The sequence below is a fragment of the Leucoraja erinacea genome, chromosome 50 (genome assembly GCF_028641065.1).
Source record: "Leucoraja erinacea ecotype New England chromosome 50, Leri_hhj_1, whole genome shotgun sequence".
Classification (NCBI taxonomy): domain Eukaryota; kingdom Metazoa; phylum Chordata; class Chondrichthyes; order Rajiformes; family Rajidae; genus Leucoraja; species Leucoraja erinaceus.
The window spans coordinates 1,206,583-1,224,076 of NC_073426.1; the positions used below are offsets into that span (position 1 = coordinate 1,206,583).

At 46.2% G+C, this 17,494-nt stretch overlaps 1 long non-coding RNA gene across 1 annotated transcript in view; it reads right to left on the minus strand.

Moving 5' to 3' along the window:
• Nucleotides 1-16,010: 16,010 nt before the first annotated feature.
• LOC129715052 (uncharacterized) overlaps nt 16,011-17,494 on the minus strand; it is a 1,866-nt gene continuing 382 nt past the window's right edge. Inside the window, exons 1-2 of the long non-coding RNA XR_008726440.1 lie at nt 17,017-17,494; nt 16,011-16,882 (exon numbers count right to left, since the gene is read on the minus strand). The exon at nt 17,017-17,494 is cut by the window's right edge and continues 382 nt beyond it. This is a non-coding gene — a long non-coding RNA (uncharacterized LOC129715052). The remainder of the gene's footprint in view (nt 16,883-17,016) is intronic.

The following is a 17,494-nucleotide window of genomic DNA, read 5'->3' on the forward strand; positions in this document are numbered from 1 at the left end:
TGTACACTCCCCTAAACCCCTGTAAACCGCATGTTAACCCATTTAAACCCATGTACACCTCTCTAAAACCCTCTAAACACATGCAAACCCCTCTAAACCCCTTGAACCCACTTGAAACCTCTAAAAACACCAGTAAACACAGGTAAAACCCCCCCCCCCCCCCCCTAAACCCCTGTAAACCCCGCTAAAGACCTCTAAACCTCTTTAAACAACTCTAAATCCCTCTAAACCCCTGAAAATCCCTCTAACCCGCTCTAAACACTTGTAAACCCCGGTAAACCACTGTAAACCCCTCTACATCCCTGTAAAATCATCTAAACCTCTTTAAAACTCTCTAAACCCCTGTAAACCACTATGAACCTCTCTACACCTGTAAACACCTGTAAACACCTGTAAACCCCTATAAACATTTCTAAAACCCTCTAAACATGCGTAAACCCCTCTAAACCCCTGTAAAGCCTACTAAACACCTGTAAGCATCTCTAAAACCCTCTAAGCCGCTCTAAACCACTCTCCTGTAAACACCTGCAAATCCCTCAAAACCCCTCTAATCCTCTCCAGACACCTCCAAACCCCTGCAAACCCCCTCTCTAAATCCCTCCAAACCCGCCCTCCAAAGCCAACCAAACGCATATAAAGCCATCTAACCCCCTATAACACCCTGTAAACCCCATGTAAACCAATCTAAACCGCGGTTAATTACTCTAGACGCCTCTAAACCCCTATAAAGCCGCTAAACCCCCTTAAAACCCCTGTAAACACCATGTAAACCCCCAAAACCACTGGAAACTCCTCTCAACCCTTGTAAACCTGTTAATCTCTCTAAAACCGTCTACACATCTATAAACACGTGTAACCCCTATGTAAACCCCTCTAAACCCCCTGTAAACCTCTCTAAAACACCCTAAACGCCTGTAAACCACTATAAACGTCTGTAAACCCCTCTAATCCCCTCTAAACACATATAAAACCCACTAAACCCCTCAAACCCCATCTAACCCCCCCCCCAACCTCGTAAAAGCCATCTAAACCCCACCATACCCCTCAAAACCTCTCTAAACCCCTCCAAATCCCTCAAACAGCTCTAAACCTCTCCTGACCCCTCCAAACCGCCCGAAACCCTCAAAACTCCATATAAAGCCCTCTAAATCCCTGTGAACCACTCTAACCACATCTAAACCGCAATAAACCCCGCTAAACCCATCTAAACCCCCTGTAAACACCATGTAAATCCCCTGTAAACCCCCTCTAAAGACCGCTAAACCCCTGTAAACAACTCTAAAGGTCTCTAACCCCCATCTAAACCCTTCTAAACACTTGTAAACCCCGGTAAACCCCGCTAAGCCCCAGTAAACGACGGTAAACCCCTCTAGACCTATATAAACTAAAACCCTCCAAACCCCTGTAAACCACGCTAAACCTCTCTACACCTGTAAACACCTGTAAACCCCTATAAACCCTCTAAACACGTGTAAACCCCTCTAAATCCCTGTAAAGCCTACTAAACACCTGTAAACATCTCTAAAACCCTTTAAACCACTCTAAATTCCTGTAAACACCTGTAAAACCCCTGTAGAAAACCTTCTAAACCCCCCCCTGTAAATCCCTCTAACCCCCTCCAAATCCCTCCAAACTGCTCTAAACCTCTCCAGACACCTCCAAACCCCTGCACACCCCGTAAACCCCTCTAAACACCTATAAAACCCTCTAAACCTGTAAAAACCCATCAAAATACCTGTAAACACATGTAAACCCCCCTAGCCCCCTGTAAATCCTCTAAACCCAAATAAACCCCTGCACATCCCTCTGAACCCCTGTAAATCTCTCTAACCCCCTCTAACCCCTTCTAAATACCTATAAGGTCCTCTAAATCCCTTAAATTCCCTCCAAACCACTCTCAACACCTTTAAACTCCTGCAAACACCCCCTAAACCTGTGTAAACCCCATGTAAACCCCTCTAAACACCTGTAAACCTAACTAAGACCCGCTAAACCCTTGTAACCTCCTCTAAACATATCTACGCCTCCAAACATCTGTAAACACCATGTTAACCCCTTTAAACCCCTGTACATCTCTCTAAAACCTCTAAACACATGCAAACCCCTCTAAACCCCTCGAAGCCATTCGAAACCCCTCTAAACACCAGTAACCTGTAAACACATGTAAACCCACTAAACCTATCTAAACATCTAAAATCCTCTGTACCCCTCTAAACCCCTGTAAATCATTCTAAACCCCACCAAACCCGGCCAACTCTAAACCTCTCCTAACCCCTCCAAACCACCCGAAACCTCTCAAAACCCCATATAAAGCCCTCTAAACCCCCTGTGAACCACTCTAACCGCATCTAACCCACAATAAACCCCGCTAAACCCATCTAACCCCATGTAAACGCCATGTAACCCCCCCCTAAACCCCTGTAAACAACTCTACATCCCTCTAAACCCCTACAAAACCCATCTAAAACCTTCTAAACCATCTAAACCCCTGCACATCCCTCTAGCCACTGTAAATACCTCTACACCCTTCTAAACCCCTCTAAACCCCTCTAAACCCCGGTAGACCCCGCTAAGCCCCAGTAAACGCCCGTAAACCACTGTAAACCCCTCTAGATCGCTGTAAACACCTCTAAACCCATGTAAATCTCTCTAAAACCCTCTAAACCCCTCTAAACCTCTCTACACCTGTAAACCCCTATAAACCTCTCTAAAACCATCTAAACATGTGTAAACCGCTCTAAACCCCTGTAAAGCCTACAAACACCTGTAAACATCTCTAAAACCCTCTAAAACCCTTTAAACCGCTCTAAACCTCTCTAAATTCCTGTAAACACCTGTAAAATCCCTGTAAAACCCTCTAACCGCCTGTAAATCCCTGTAAACCGATGCAAATCCCTCTATATTCCCTCTATAAAGTGGGAGCCTGGCACAAAAAATGCGAGCCTGTTACGAAAAGTGTGATCCTGGTGCGAAAAGCGGAGCGCATCATTAAATGGGGATTTAGGGGAGGGCACCAGTAAACAGTGGCGCAGCGGTAGAGTTGCTGCCTCACAGGTTCAGACCCGGGTTCGATTCCGACCACGGCCGCCGGCTGCGCGGCGGTTAATACGTTCTCCCCGTGACCGCGTGGATTTTCTCCAGAGATGCTGCCTGCCCCGCTGTTACTACAGAGTTTTGTGACCACATATGTTATATCTGCGTTTCTGAGCTCAAGCTATCCAGCACGGTGGCACAGCGGTAGAGTTGCTGCCTGACAGCGCCAGAGACGCGGGTTCAATCCCGACTAAGGGTGCTGTCTGTGTGGAGTGTGCACGTTCTCCCCCAGACCACGAGGATTTTCTCCGACATCTTCGGTTTCCTCCCGAACTCCAAGGACGCGCAGGCGTGTAGATATACAGGTTTAAATGTAAATTGTCCCCAGTGTGTGTCGGACATCGATTATGTGTGGGGGTCGCTGGTCAGTGCCGACTCGCACAGTTCCTTTTCGAGACCCTTTTGCCCACAGATGCTGTCTGTCACGCTGGGTTACTCCAGCTTTTTGTGTATATCTTCGGTTGAAAGCAGCATCTGCAACTTCTACCTGTGCGAAGCTGTTCTTCCGTCTGGACATTTGTGGGGTTTAGAGGGGGATTAGAGGGGTTTAGAGAGGTTTGGGGGGTTTTGAGTGGTTTCGATGTGTTTAGAGGGGGTTTCGATGGGCATAGAGGAGTCCAGAGGAGTATCAAGGGGTTTAGAGGGGCTTAGGGAGGTTTAGAGGTATTTCGAGGTGTTTAGACGGGTTTAAAGGTGTTTAGAGGGGTTACAGGGGTTTGGAGGGGTTTAGATGGAATCAGAGGGGTATAGTGCGGTTTAGAGGGGTTTAGACGAGTTTAAACGAGTTTAGAGGGGTTTGGAGGGGTTTAGAGGGTTTTAGATGGGTTTAGATGGCTTTAGACGGGTCCAGAGGACTTTAGAGGGGTTTAGAGGGGCTTCGAGGGGTAAGGTTTAGAGGGGTTTGTAGGGGTTTTGAGGGATTTAGAGGGCTTTGGATGGTGTTTGGAGGTTTTAGATGTGTTTAGAGAGCTTTCGAGGGGTTTAGTGGGTTTTAGAGGTTTGGAGGTGTTTAGAGGCGTTTAGAGGGATATACAGGGGTTAGAGGGGTTTAGAGTGCTTTAGAGGGGTTTTGAGGTGCTTAGAGTGGTTTAGTAAGTAAAGTAAAGTAAAGTAAGTTTATTTATATAGCACATTTTTAGTCAACTTGCATTGACCCCAAAGTGCTTTACATAAATTAAATAATAATAATAAACCATAGAAGTAGGTTAAAAAATAAAAATGAATAATATGGACACACCACATTTTAGAGTTCAACACTAACGTCCCCCCACAGCAGAATCAAAGCTTTCCACTGTGGGGAAAGGCACCAGAAAGTTAAATAGACCCGAGACACAACATAATTTACATAAACATCCATCACATTGCTGTGATGGAAGGCCAAAAAAACATCTCTCAACTGCACTCCTCCCCCCATGTCAGAGTCAAAGTCAAAGCCCCCGGCTGGCGATAGCGATTGTCCCGCGGCCATTAAAGCCACGCCGGGTGATGCAAGGTCGCACACCGGGTCTTGATGTTAGTGCGCTCGCAGAGTCTATAGGGTTTATAGGGTTTAGAGGGGTTTAGAGGGATCCGAGGGATTTAGAGGGTTTGAGAGAGGTTTATAGGGGGTTTATAGGGTGTTTAGCGGGGGGTTAGAGAGCTTTAGAGTGGTTTAGATGGGTTTGGGCGGGTTTTAGAGAGGTTTTGACTGGTTTAGAGGTGTTTAGTGGGGGTTAGAGGGGTTTAGTGGTGATTAGAGGGCGTTAGAAACATAGAAACTACATTCTGTGGCATAGAATTCCAGAGATTCACCACTGTGTCTCATCTCAGTCTAAAAGATTTCCCCTTTATCCTTAGATTGGGTTTAGAGGGGGTTAGATGGGTTTAGAGGGGGTCTAAAGTTGCACTACCTGCTTTTGGTCCATATCCCTCCAAACCTGTCCTATCCATGTATCAGTCAAACTTTCTTAAATTTTGGGATAGTACCTGCCTCAACTACCTCCTCTGGCAGCTTGTTCCATACACCCACCACCCTTTGTGTGGAAGAAGTTACCCCTTAAAATGTTACCTCTTAAAAATACTTCAAACAAAAAACATTTAAATCATACTTCTACAATGCACTAAAAGATGATTTTAATACAACAAATTTCAAAAAAGTCCCTACCCCCCTCCCACACCCGCCCCCCACTCGGTTGTTCCACTCCCTCGCCGCCTACCCCCAAGGACAGTGACTCAGCCCCCCTACTTACAAAAACACTCCACGGCCCCTGAAACCTCAGACGGAGAGCACTACCAGATGTGAGCGGGGAACTGAGGCCAGTTGTCCGTGATGCCTTAACCCCAATCCTCAGCGATTTGTGTTTCGGAGTTGGCTAATGTTATTGATTTGTAATTAGCCTGATTTGTAATTAGTTGACAAAACCTTAATTTATTAATCCGGAATATCCAGGGGGATGGGATAAGTGTAATATTAAAATGAGATGCAAGGTGTCAGACTGTCTGTCATAACATACAGCCCCGATAACCCATTATTTCCTTCAGTTAAATATTGGGAAGGTAGCACTATTGTCATTTGCCACTCAACTATTATGTTCGTTTACCTCACTGACTATTTCTAAACCCCACACCCCCACCCCAAATTCCTTGAACAGGTTGAATAAATCTTGTTGTTTTATTAATTGAACACGTAGATGAACATCCTCAAGGAGTGTAATCAGATGGAAACTGATTCAGATGCGATTGGAGGAAGCTGGCCAGGAATATAAAGAGAAGTTAGGGATAGAATAAAACTAAAAGAAAAGATGTATAACAGAGCAAAGAGTAGCGGGAAGCCAGAGGATTGGTTAGATGAGGTTGGAGGAGGTGCAGGTGAACCTCAACTGTTTAAGAAGGAACAGCGCAACTCCCTTGTCAATTCTTCCCTTCCTCCCGCTCCGCCCCTTCCCCGGGCACTTTCCCTTGCAACCGCAAGAGATGCTACACCTGTCGCTTTACCTCCCCCCTCGACTCCATTCAAGGACCCAAGCAGTCGTTCCAGGTGCGACAGAGGTTCACCTGCACCTCCTCCAACCTCATCTATTGCATCCGCTGCTCTAGATGTCAGCTGATCTATATCGGTGAGACCAAGCGTAGGCTTGGCGATCGTTTCGCCGAACACCTCCGCTCGGTCCGCAATAACCAACCTGACCTCCCGGTAGCTCAGCACTTCAACTCCCCTTCCCATTCCCAATCCGACCTCTCTGTCCTGGGTCTCCTTCACGGCCAGAGGAACAGCACCGCATATTCCACTTGGGGAGTCTGCATCCTGGTGGCATGAACATTGAATTCTCACAATTCTGTTAACCCATGCTTCTCCTCCCCTTCCTATCTCAGCCTTCGGGCTCCTCCTCCTTTTTCCTTTCTTCTCACCGCCTCCCCCCACCCCCTATCAGTCTGAAGAAGGGATTCGGCCCGAAACGTTGCCTATTTCCTTCGCTCCATAGATGCTGCTGCACCCGCTGAGTTTCTCCAGCATTTTTGTGTACCTTCGATTTTCCAGCATCTGCAGTTCCTTCTTAAGCAATTTCCCTCCGAGCTGTTTCTTTGCCCCTTCCTCGCGGCCTACCTCGGGCTGGAGCTGCGTTTCCCGTCGGTACCGGCTGGGACTGCAGCTTCGGCGGTGGCACAGCGCTGGGACACCAACACGGAGCGGGTGATGCCCTACCCGGGTCGCCGTGCGGTAAGCTCCGGAGTGCGGTCACCGCCAACTAACATCCGAGGAGCTGTGGCTGCGGGCGTCCGGCCGCGGGCGGTGCTGGATTTGGAGCACCGTGGAGCCTGGGATCCGAGATCGCCAGAGTCGAAGCTCCAGCCAGCGCGGCCTGAGGACTTCGGGAGCCGCGGTCTCCAGGGAGGAAGTGGCCGCTCCTGACATTTCCAAGATGCTGAGGAGTGTTCACCTGACGCCGGAGTTCCAGCTTCCCGGCAAGAGGGCCTGAAAACATCGGACTGGCTGCGGGGCCACAAATAGGCCCCGACCTCGAGTGATTCACAGAGGAAGACTTAACTTTCTGGTGCCTTTCCCCACAGTGGACATTTTTGATTCTGTTATGGGGGGGGGGGACGTTCTTGTTGAATTCTATAATGTGTTGTGTCATTTTTCTCTTTTTTAATTTTTCTATAGATGTACGGAAACTTTATTATTTATTTTGTGTAAGGAACTTTAGTTTCAACGCGAGTTGATTTAAACGTGCTATATAAATAAAATTTACTTACTTACTTACAAGGAAACTATGTGTATCATTAAGATGCCCTCTCATCCTTCTAAATTCCAGAGTATACAAGCCCAGCCGCTCCATTCTCTCAGCATATGACAGTCCCGCCATCCCGGGAATTAACCTTGTAAACCTACGCTGCATTCCCTCAATAGCAAGAATGTCCTTCCTCAAATTAGGGGACCAAAACTGTGCACAATACTCCAGGTGTGGTCTCACTAGGGCCCTGTACAACTGCAGGACTACTTTGCTCCTATACTCAACTCTTCTTGTTATAAAGGCCATGCAAACCTCTTCTCTCGAGCTTGGCAGTCTGAATCTAGTGCCATAGCTATTCATAACTGTGATCAAACTGAATCAGGTTTTGACGGTATGATGTGGGAATTGGCTGGGATAAACTGGCAAATGTACTTAAAGGCTTAACGATATATGCAATGGCAAACATTCAAAGATCCTATGGATGATTTGCACCAATTGTTCACCCCTGTCTGGTGTAAAAATAAAACAGGGAAGGCGGCTCAACCGTGGCAAATGATGGAAATTTGGGAATGTTAAATCCAGGCATATAAATTGTCCAGACAAAGCAGCAAACCGGTGGACTGGGAGAAATTTAAAATTTAACAGAGGAGGATAAGGCATTGGTGAGGCCAATTCTGGAGTATGGTGCACAATTTTGGTCGCCTAATTATAGGAAGGATGTCAACAAAATAGAGAGAGTACAGAGGAGATTTACTAGAATGTTGCCTGGGTTTCAGAAACTAAGTTACAGAGAAAGGTTGAACAAGTTAGGGCTTTATTCTTTGGAGCGCAGAAGGTTAAGGGGGGACTTTATAGAGGTTTTTAAAATGATGAGAGGGATAGACAGAGTTGACGTGGATAAGCTTTTCCCACTGAGAGTAGTGAAGATTCAAACAAGAGGACATGACTTGAGAATTAAGGGACTGAAGTTTAGGGGTAACATGAGGGGGAACTTCTTTACTCAGAGAGTGGTGGCTGTGTGGAATGAGCTTCCAGTGAAGGTGGTGGAGGCAGGTTCATTTTTATCATTTAAAAATAAATTGGATAGTTATATGCACGGGAAGGGAATGGAAGGTTATGGTCTGAGCGCAGGTGTATGGGACTAGGGGAGAATACGTGTTCGGCACGGACTAGAAGGGTCGAGATGGCCTGTTTCCGTGCTGTAATTGGTATATGGTTATATGATAAAGGGATTAATTAAGTGGGGTAAATAGAGCATGAAAGGAAACTTGCGGGGATAATATTAGTGAAGACAAATATAGGCCCCTTACAGTCAGAAACAGGTTAATTTATAATGGTAAACAAGAAATTGGCAGATCAGTTAAACAAATACTTTGGTTCTGTCTTCACTAAGGAAGACACAAACAGTCTCCCAGAAATACAAGGGGACCGAGGATCTAGTGGGAGGGAGGAAGTGAAGGGAATCCACATGATTCAGGAAATGTTGTTAGGTAAACTGTTGGGACAGAAGACATGTAAATCCCCAGGGCCTGATGGTCTGCATCCGAAACAACACAAGGAGGTGACCCTTGAAATCGCGGATGTATTGGTGATCATTTTCCAATGTTCTATAGACATTCAATTAGTTCCTGTGAACTGGAGGGTAGCTAATGTAACCCCATTTTTTAAGAAAGAAGGGATAGAGAAAACAGGGAATTATAGACGTTAGCCTGACATCGGTAGTAGGGAAGATGCTTGAGTCGATTATTAAAAATGTAATAGCAGCACATTTGGAAAGCAGTGACAGGATCGGGCTGAGTCAGCATGGATTTATGAAGGGAAAATTATGCTTGACTCATTTTCTAGAATTTTTTGAGTATGTAAGAGGGAAAATGGATAAGGGAGAGCCTGTGGATGTGGTGCATCTGGACTTTCAAAAGGCCTTTGAAAAGAGAACTGGTTGGCAGACAGGAAGCAAAGAGTAGGAATTAACGGGCCCGTTGTAGAATGTCAGGCCGTGACGGGTGGGGTGCCCACATGGTTCAATGCTAGGATTTTCAATATAGATTAACGATTTAGACAAAATAATTAAATTTCGCATCTCCAAGTTTGCGGATGTCACCGAACTGGGTGGTAGTGTGAGCTGTGAGGAGGATTATTTAAGGCTACAGGGTGAGTTAGATAGGTTGGGTGAGTGGGCAGATGCACGGCAGATGCAGTATAATGTGGATAAATGTGAGGTCATCCACTTTGGTGGCAAGGACAAGAAGGCAGATTATTATCTGAATGGTGTCAGATTAGGAAAAGGGGAGGTGCAACGAGACTTGTGTGTCCTTGTACAATTGTCACTGAAAGTAAGCATACAGGTTAGGCAGGCAGTGAAGAAAGCAACTGGCAAGTTGTCCTTCATAGCGAGAGGATTTGAGTATAGGAGCAAGGAGGTCCAACTGCAGTTGTACAGGGCACTGGTGAGAACACACCTGAGCATCATGTGCAGTTTTGGACCCTAATTTGCGGAAGGACATTCTTGTCATTGAATGAGTACAGCGTAGGTTCACAGGGTTAATTCCCGGGATGTCTGGACCGACATATGGTGAAAGAATGGATCGACTGGGCTTAAATGAAGGGATTAAGAAGGATGAGAGGAGATCTTATAGAAACATATACAATTCTTAAGGGTTTGGACAGGCTGGATGCGGGAAGAATGTTCCTGATGTTGGGGGAGTTCAGACATATGGGGCACGGTTTAAGAATAAGGGCTAGGTCATTTAGTGTTGAGATGAGGAAAAACTTTTTTTTTAGCAAGAGAGTTGTGAATTTGTGGAATTCTCTGTCTCAGAAGGCAGTGGAGGCCAATTCACTGGATGTTTCCAAGAGAGAGCTATATATACTGCTTGGGGCTAACGGAATCAAGGGATATGGGGAGAAAGCAGGAAATGGGTAATGATTTTGGATGATCATATTGAATGGGTGCCGAACGGCTTCCTCCTGCACCTATTTTCTATGTTTCTATATTTTACTAATGTGTTCTAAGTAACCTGCGAACCCTGGTATACCTACTTTCTGCACTGTGGTATCAATTAACCTGTTCCTTTCTAAATAACTTGCTAGCCTCTGTGCCACTATGCAAAAGAAAATCTTGCCTTCTACATTTAGGAGACAAATAGCCTAAACTGATTTAATACTGGAGACTCTTTCTTCTTGGGAATGAACATTCCCCCTGCTCTACGCCAAACCCTTGGTATGACCAGCTTCTACCAAACTATTGGCCGGAGCCTCTGCAGGAATCTAAGCACATCAGGTGCACTTTTATGTACCCGGTAAGGGACTGCATACTCCATATAACCATATAACAATTACAGCACGGAAACAGGCCATCTCGGCCCTACAAGTCCGTGCAAGTTTTTTTTCCCTTGCCGAATACCAAACTTTTTTTTCCCATAGCCTATCCAATTATTTTTAAATGATACCACCTGCCTCTGCACTTCCATACCACACCGCTACTACCCTCTCTCCCCCCTCATGTTACCCCTAACTTCTGTCCCTTATGCCCCACTATGAATCTCAAAAAGGGAAAAGCTTGTCCACATCAACTCTGTCTATCCCTCTCATCATTTTAAAGACCTCTATCAAGTCCCCCCTTAACCTTCTGCGCTCCAGAGAATAAAGACCTAACTTATTCAACCTATCTCTGTAACTTAGTTGTTGAAACCCAGGCAACATTCTAGTAAATCTCCTCTGTACTCTCTCTATTTTGTTGACATCCTTCCCATAATTGGGCGACCAAAATTGTACACCATACTCCAGATTTGGTCTCACCAATGCCTTGTACAATTTTAACATTACATCCCAGCTTCTATACTCAATGCTTTGATTTATAAAGGCTAGCATAACAAAAGCTTTCTTTACCACCCTATCTATATGAGATTCCCACCTTCAAGGAACTATGCACGGTTATTCCCAGATCGCTCTGTTCAACTGTATTCTTCAATTCCCTACCATTTACCATGTACGTCCTATTTTGATTTGTCCTGCCAAGGTGTAGCACCTCACATTTATCAGCATTAAACTCCATCTGCCATCTTTCAGCCCATTTTTCCAAATGGCCTAAATCACTCTGTAGACTTTGGAAATCCTCTTCATTATCCACAACACCCCCTATCTTGGTATCATCTGCATACTTACTAATCCAAATTTACCACACCTTCATCCAGTCATTGATGTACATGACAAACAACAAAGGACCCAACACAGATCCCTGAGGCACCCCACTAGTCACCTGCCTCCAACCCGAGAAACAACCATCCACCATTACCCTCTGGCTTCTCCCATTCAGCCACTGTTGAATCCATCTTGCTCTTCCTGCATTTATACCCAACAGTTGAACCTTCTTAACCAACCTTCCATGAGGAACCTTGTCAAAGGCCTTACTGAAGTCCATATAGACATCATCCACTGCCTTACCCTCGTCAATTTCCCTAGTAACCTTTTCAAAAAATTCACTAAGATTAGTCAAACATGACCTTCCAGGCACAAATCCATGTTGACTGTTCCTAATCGGACCCTGTTTATCCAGATGCTTATATATATTCTCTAAGTATCATTTCCATTAATTTGCCCACCACTGAAGTCAAACTAACAGGTCTATAATTGCTAGGTTTACTCTTAGAACCCTTTTTAAACAATGGAACAACATGCGCAGTACGCCAATCCTCGGGGACTATTCCCGTTTCTAATGACATTTGAAATATTTCTGTCATAGCCCCGGCTATTTCTACACTAACTTCCCTCAATGTCCTAGGGAATATCCTGTCAGGACCTGGAGACTTATCCAGTTTTATATTTTTCAAAAGTGTCAGTACTTCTTTTACTTTGAACCTCATAGACTCTATTTGGTCCCGGGGTGAAGAAGCCTATTCAGGCCATATTACTGCTCCCACTTTTGTGGCAAAACATCTAACTCTAGGTCTCCTAAGGTGGTAACTGGAGGGAAACACTGGCCTGATATTGGGGCCCATGACGCCAGGCCCACTCAGTATTCAAACAACGTAAGGACCGAAAACACAAGGCCCATTCAGTGTTGGTGTAGCGTGATGCCACAGAAACTAGGCCCAATCTCTATTCAATATATTCAAGAAGGAACTGCAGATGCTGGAAGATCGAAGGTACACAAAAATGCAGGAGAAACTGAAGGAAATAGGCGACGTTTCGGGCCGAAACCCTTGTTCAGACTGATGGGGGGTGGGGGGGGGAGAAGGAAGGAAAAAGGGAGGAGGAGGAGGAGCCCGAGGGCAGGGGGATGGGAGGAGACAGCTCGAGGGTTAAGGAAGGGGAGGAGACAGCAAGGGCTACCAAAATTGGGAGAATTCAACGTTTATGCCATCCGGACACAAGCAACCCAGGCGGAATATGAGGTGCTGTTCCTCCAATTTCCGGTGTTGCTCACTCTGGCAATGGAGGAGACCCAGGACAGAGAGGTCGGATTGGGAATGGGAGGGGGAGTTGAAGTGCTGAGCCACCGGGAGTTCAGGTAGGTTATTGCTGACTGAGCGGAGGTGTTCGGCGAAACGATCGCCCAACCTGCGCTTAGTCTCCCCGATGTAAATCAGCTGACACCTAGAGCAGCGGATGCAGTAGATGAGGTTGGAGGAGATACAGGTGAACCTTTGTCGCACCTGGAACGACTGCTTGGGTCCTTGAATGGAGTCGAGGGGGAAGGTGAAGGGACAGGTGTTGCATTTCTTGCGGTTGCAACGGAAAGTGCCCGAGGAGGGGGTGGTACGGGAGGGAAGGGAAGAATTGACAAGGGAGTTGCGGAGGGAGTGGTCTTTGCGGAAGGCAGACATAGGGGGAGATGGGAAGATGTGGCGAGTGGTGGGGTCACGTTGGAGGTTGTGAAAATGGCGGAGGATTATGTGTTGTATTTGCCGGCTGGTGGGGTGAAAGGTGAGGACCAGGGAGACTCCACCGATTATCCACCCACCGGGACCTCCCACACATCGCCCACGGACCCCGACTCAACTACCACTGGACTCCGACCATCGGGTCCGGTGACCCGCGCCACTCCACCCCACTCCAGTAACCCACAGCCGTCGCCTTACCTGGAGCCTGGACTCTGCACTGGGCCTGAAGCCTCCACGCTGCTCACTCCCTCTTTCCTGGGCTCAACTCCACTGGGTCCTAGTGCCCGTCTGCCCAGCCTTGCTAACCTCAGTAGATGTTCCACTGGGTCTTCCCCACCCACATTACAGCCCTCTCGCCCCCCACCCCCACCCTCTGACCACCCACCACCCCCCCACCCTTGACCACTCTCCACCCCCGGACCAACCCCCTCTCACCCCATGACCACCCACCGCCCACACATCGCCACGCCCCCAGTCCACCCACCTGCCTTCCGCTGGCCCCAACTCCCATCCCTGCCGGGTGTTCACCATCCCCCCGACCTTCCCCTCTCCCACACCGAACGGTCTGTCCTCAGCAGAGGTCTTACCTTTGTCCCCCTCCGTCCCCATCTCAATGAGTTCCGCGCCCACCATGACTTGGAGCGGTTCTACCGTCGCCTCCGCCTCACAGCGCACTTCCATGGGAAGGAGTCCTCGCCACCCAATGATGACCCTTTTTCCCGTCTCCAACGCACCCCCTCCTCGTGGAACCCCCCTCGTAACGTCCCGGCTCTGGAACTCTTTATCCAGAACTGCTGCCGCGACGTCAACCGCCTCAACTTCTCCACTCCCCTGTGTCACTCCAATCTCTCCCCCTCTGAACGCACTGCCATTGAATCACTCCGCTAAAACCCAGATTGCGTCATCAAACCAGCCGACAAGGGAGGTGCCGTGGTAGTCTGGCGCGTCGATCTCTACAAAGCTGAGGCCACGCGCCAACTCTCGGACACCTCCTCCTACTTACCCTTGGACCATGACCCCACTGACGACCACCAGGCCACCATATCTAGCACCATCACCGACTTCATCAATTCCCACACCCTGCCCGACCAATCTTCCAACCTCATCATACCCTCTATTCAATGTACTCTGGGCCCAATCACTTTAGTCGCGGTTACCCTGATAGTGCACTGAATGGGCCAAATGCAATCAGCTGAGAGTAGTCCAGGATACCCAACTAGTGGGATGAGTGGCTTTGTGGCTCCGTGTGGCCTATTCTTAATTTGGGGGCTGATACTACCTCACTCACCCACCGTCAAAGGCCCAACCAATGTCTAAGTGAAAGCTGCCCAAGATGGGTAACAGGCAAATCGATCTGAACTCATTTACTATCCGTTGGAGTAATGTGATCCCAGCTAACTCTAGATGCTGGTGATTAATTCTTAATGTCTATCATTGTCTCATCTTGCCCGTTCTAGACTCCATGCCCAGAATCATACCCATGTACTTTGCTGATCTCTGTGCCAGTGTCAGCTGTATCAAGTGTACTCTCATTGCTTTGAAACATTTTTTGGAATATTCGACAGTAATATCAGAAGGCATTGTGATATTGCTTAGAGCTTGGTGGAGCAAACAGTTCACCACAACGACCTATTTGTAGAAGATAGCTACTGTATAAGGGGCGGTTGTGAAAAGCGCCTACGTGGTCGCTCTTCTCCTGGAACTTTGGCATAAAATGCATTCAAATATAAGGGGGGTGTGCACGTAAGGTCACTGGGTCATAGGGCTTGACGCGCGGGGCCGCTCAATTCATCTGGAGGACATCCGTAACTTCCGGTATATTTTATTAATGCAAGAAACGCGTACTTTCCTACCTGTTAATAATCCCCAAAATATTGAATTATAGTGCTGTAAAAAATTGTGTAAGTCGGGGTAAGCGTGCGAGACATGTACCCAACTTCAAAATTCCAAACGTGAAGCGAAATGAAGGTAAAGAGAAGTGAGAGCTGAAGGGACAACAGCAGCTAAAGTGCTTGGCGAACATTGGCCGTGCAGATATCGGAATTGAAAATATTGGGAATCATCGCGTTTGCTCACTGCATTTCATCAACAGTAAGGCATTATTTGTGGTTTTTCTTGATTCCTTTGGTATCTAAAAAGTATCAGAAGTGATAAATCTGGCTGTAAATTTTGCTTCAGATGCGTTTTCATTTTGTAGGTAAAAACCTACTTGAGAACCATGGGAGATTTTAAAATTTTACAGCCTGATTTATCACTTCTGAAACTTTTTAGATGCCAAAGGAATCAAGAAAAAACACAAATAATGCCTTAGTTGATGAAATGCAGTGAGCAAAAGGCCAATGTTCACCAAGCACTCTGGCTGTTGTTGTCCCTTCATCTCTCGCTTCTATCTACCGTCATTTCTACTCCCGTTTGGAATTCTGAAGTAGGCTAAATGTCTCTCAGCTTATCCCGATTTCCATAATTATTTACAGCGCAAAAATTGACATTTTCGGCGGGTTTTAACGGGCCCACTACGCTGGAAACAATGGTTAGTGCCTACCTGCAGTTCATCGCGTGTACTCCAGTTTGAGTGGTGCAGCAACAGTACGGGTCATGGGTCGTGACCCGACTGCCGTGAAACCTCCCTATACATGACCTTAACGTCATCGGACACCCGAGTGCGCAAAGGTCGCATAATCGAAGTCACTCCTGTACTACTCGCCAGTGACGATCTGAGAGAAAATATATTGAGGGAAATGGTGGAACGCGAAGAAATACGAGTGCGCATTTATCGTAAGGTGCTGGTTCCTTCGAGAAACGAATATAGCAAACCAGGTTAGGCTTTTGTAGTTCCGCTTTTATTTGTGATTTAACAGAAACACATTACAGAGACCTTTTTAAAAGCATAACACGAAGTGGTCAACACAACTGAATTCCACACTGAGACCAGGTACATTGAACATGTGGCTCGAGAGTCAAAGGTTAGCTCTGAATTAAGGAAAGGGCAATTGAGCAGAAAAGGAGTAAATAGATATTTGCTCATATGTGCACACGCGTTGGATTGTTGGGTATGTATTTACACGTGCATTTACATGACATTTATTTACAGGCCTTCGGTTAGGCCGCACTTGGAGGTCAGGTCGTCCCTTCAAGGGGATAATGTGGAGGCTTTGGAGAAGATGCAGAAGAGGTTTACTAGAATGCTGCAGCCCGGGTTAGAATTATTAGCTAGAAGAGGCAAACATGGATTGTTTTCTTTGGCGCATCGGAGGTTGAAGTGGGACACGGTAGAAGTTGTTAGAATAATGACAGGCATAGATAGTGTGTCTGAATTTAACATGAAGATTACGATCTCACACAAACAGCGTTCCCGACTTTCTATACAACGGCATTCAACACCGGAAGGACACAAATATGGCCCATGCTAAAGAAAAAGAGAATGTATAGAAAAAAAGATAAAAAGAAGAAAAGAAACGTCTACCGTTTGAGAAAATTGACTTATTTTCACATGATATTCAAATTACGATTAAAATATTTTGATACATTAACGCTATACGAAAGGCAACTAGGCAATATCAAACAAGTCAGATAGACAGAATGAACTATTGTTTATGACATTGTCCGCTTCTGATTTGAACATTTCCCTTGGTTACAACGACGTCCATAGACCGGTCAGATAAATACGCGGTTTTCAACATTCAATCGTCACTTGACCTGTAAAGAGAGGGAGAGAATATGAAAGTGTATTAGCAGTCTGTGACTAAGATGCCAGGACATCCAATGAGTAGGACAATCGCTATTTTGCCCTACTCTTCAATCAGGTGGAAAAGTAAGTGCAATGGACTCACCTTCACCAGAGTTACGGCAGCACCGTAGGAAATGCTCAGGAAGAACAAGATAATGAATGTGGAAGCGGTTGTCCAGATATTGTCTCTGTCTTCCTCATAGTCCTCTAGAGGAACGTTGTCGGCGTAATCTACGCAAAGCAGAACGCGAAGACGTTCACAATATATTCTAATCATTGTATTGTATTTATTATTTACCAAAATAATAGGGATATTAATATTAGGGATATTAATTTCCTATGAGCTGTTTTTACATTGAGGTGATCATCCATCCTCAACAATTGTATCCACAACCATGGCCACTTGTAGACACAGCTGCTAATAAACAGCCGTTTATGAATAGTTTGGGGAAAGCAATGTGTTTGCATATTTCTGGGATTCATTACTCATTCTATAAACGTCCGCTTCCCATTAATATATTTTACTAACCAGGATGGTATAACACTTGGAGCTGGTTATTGCTTACAATGTTATCAGATAA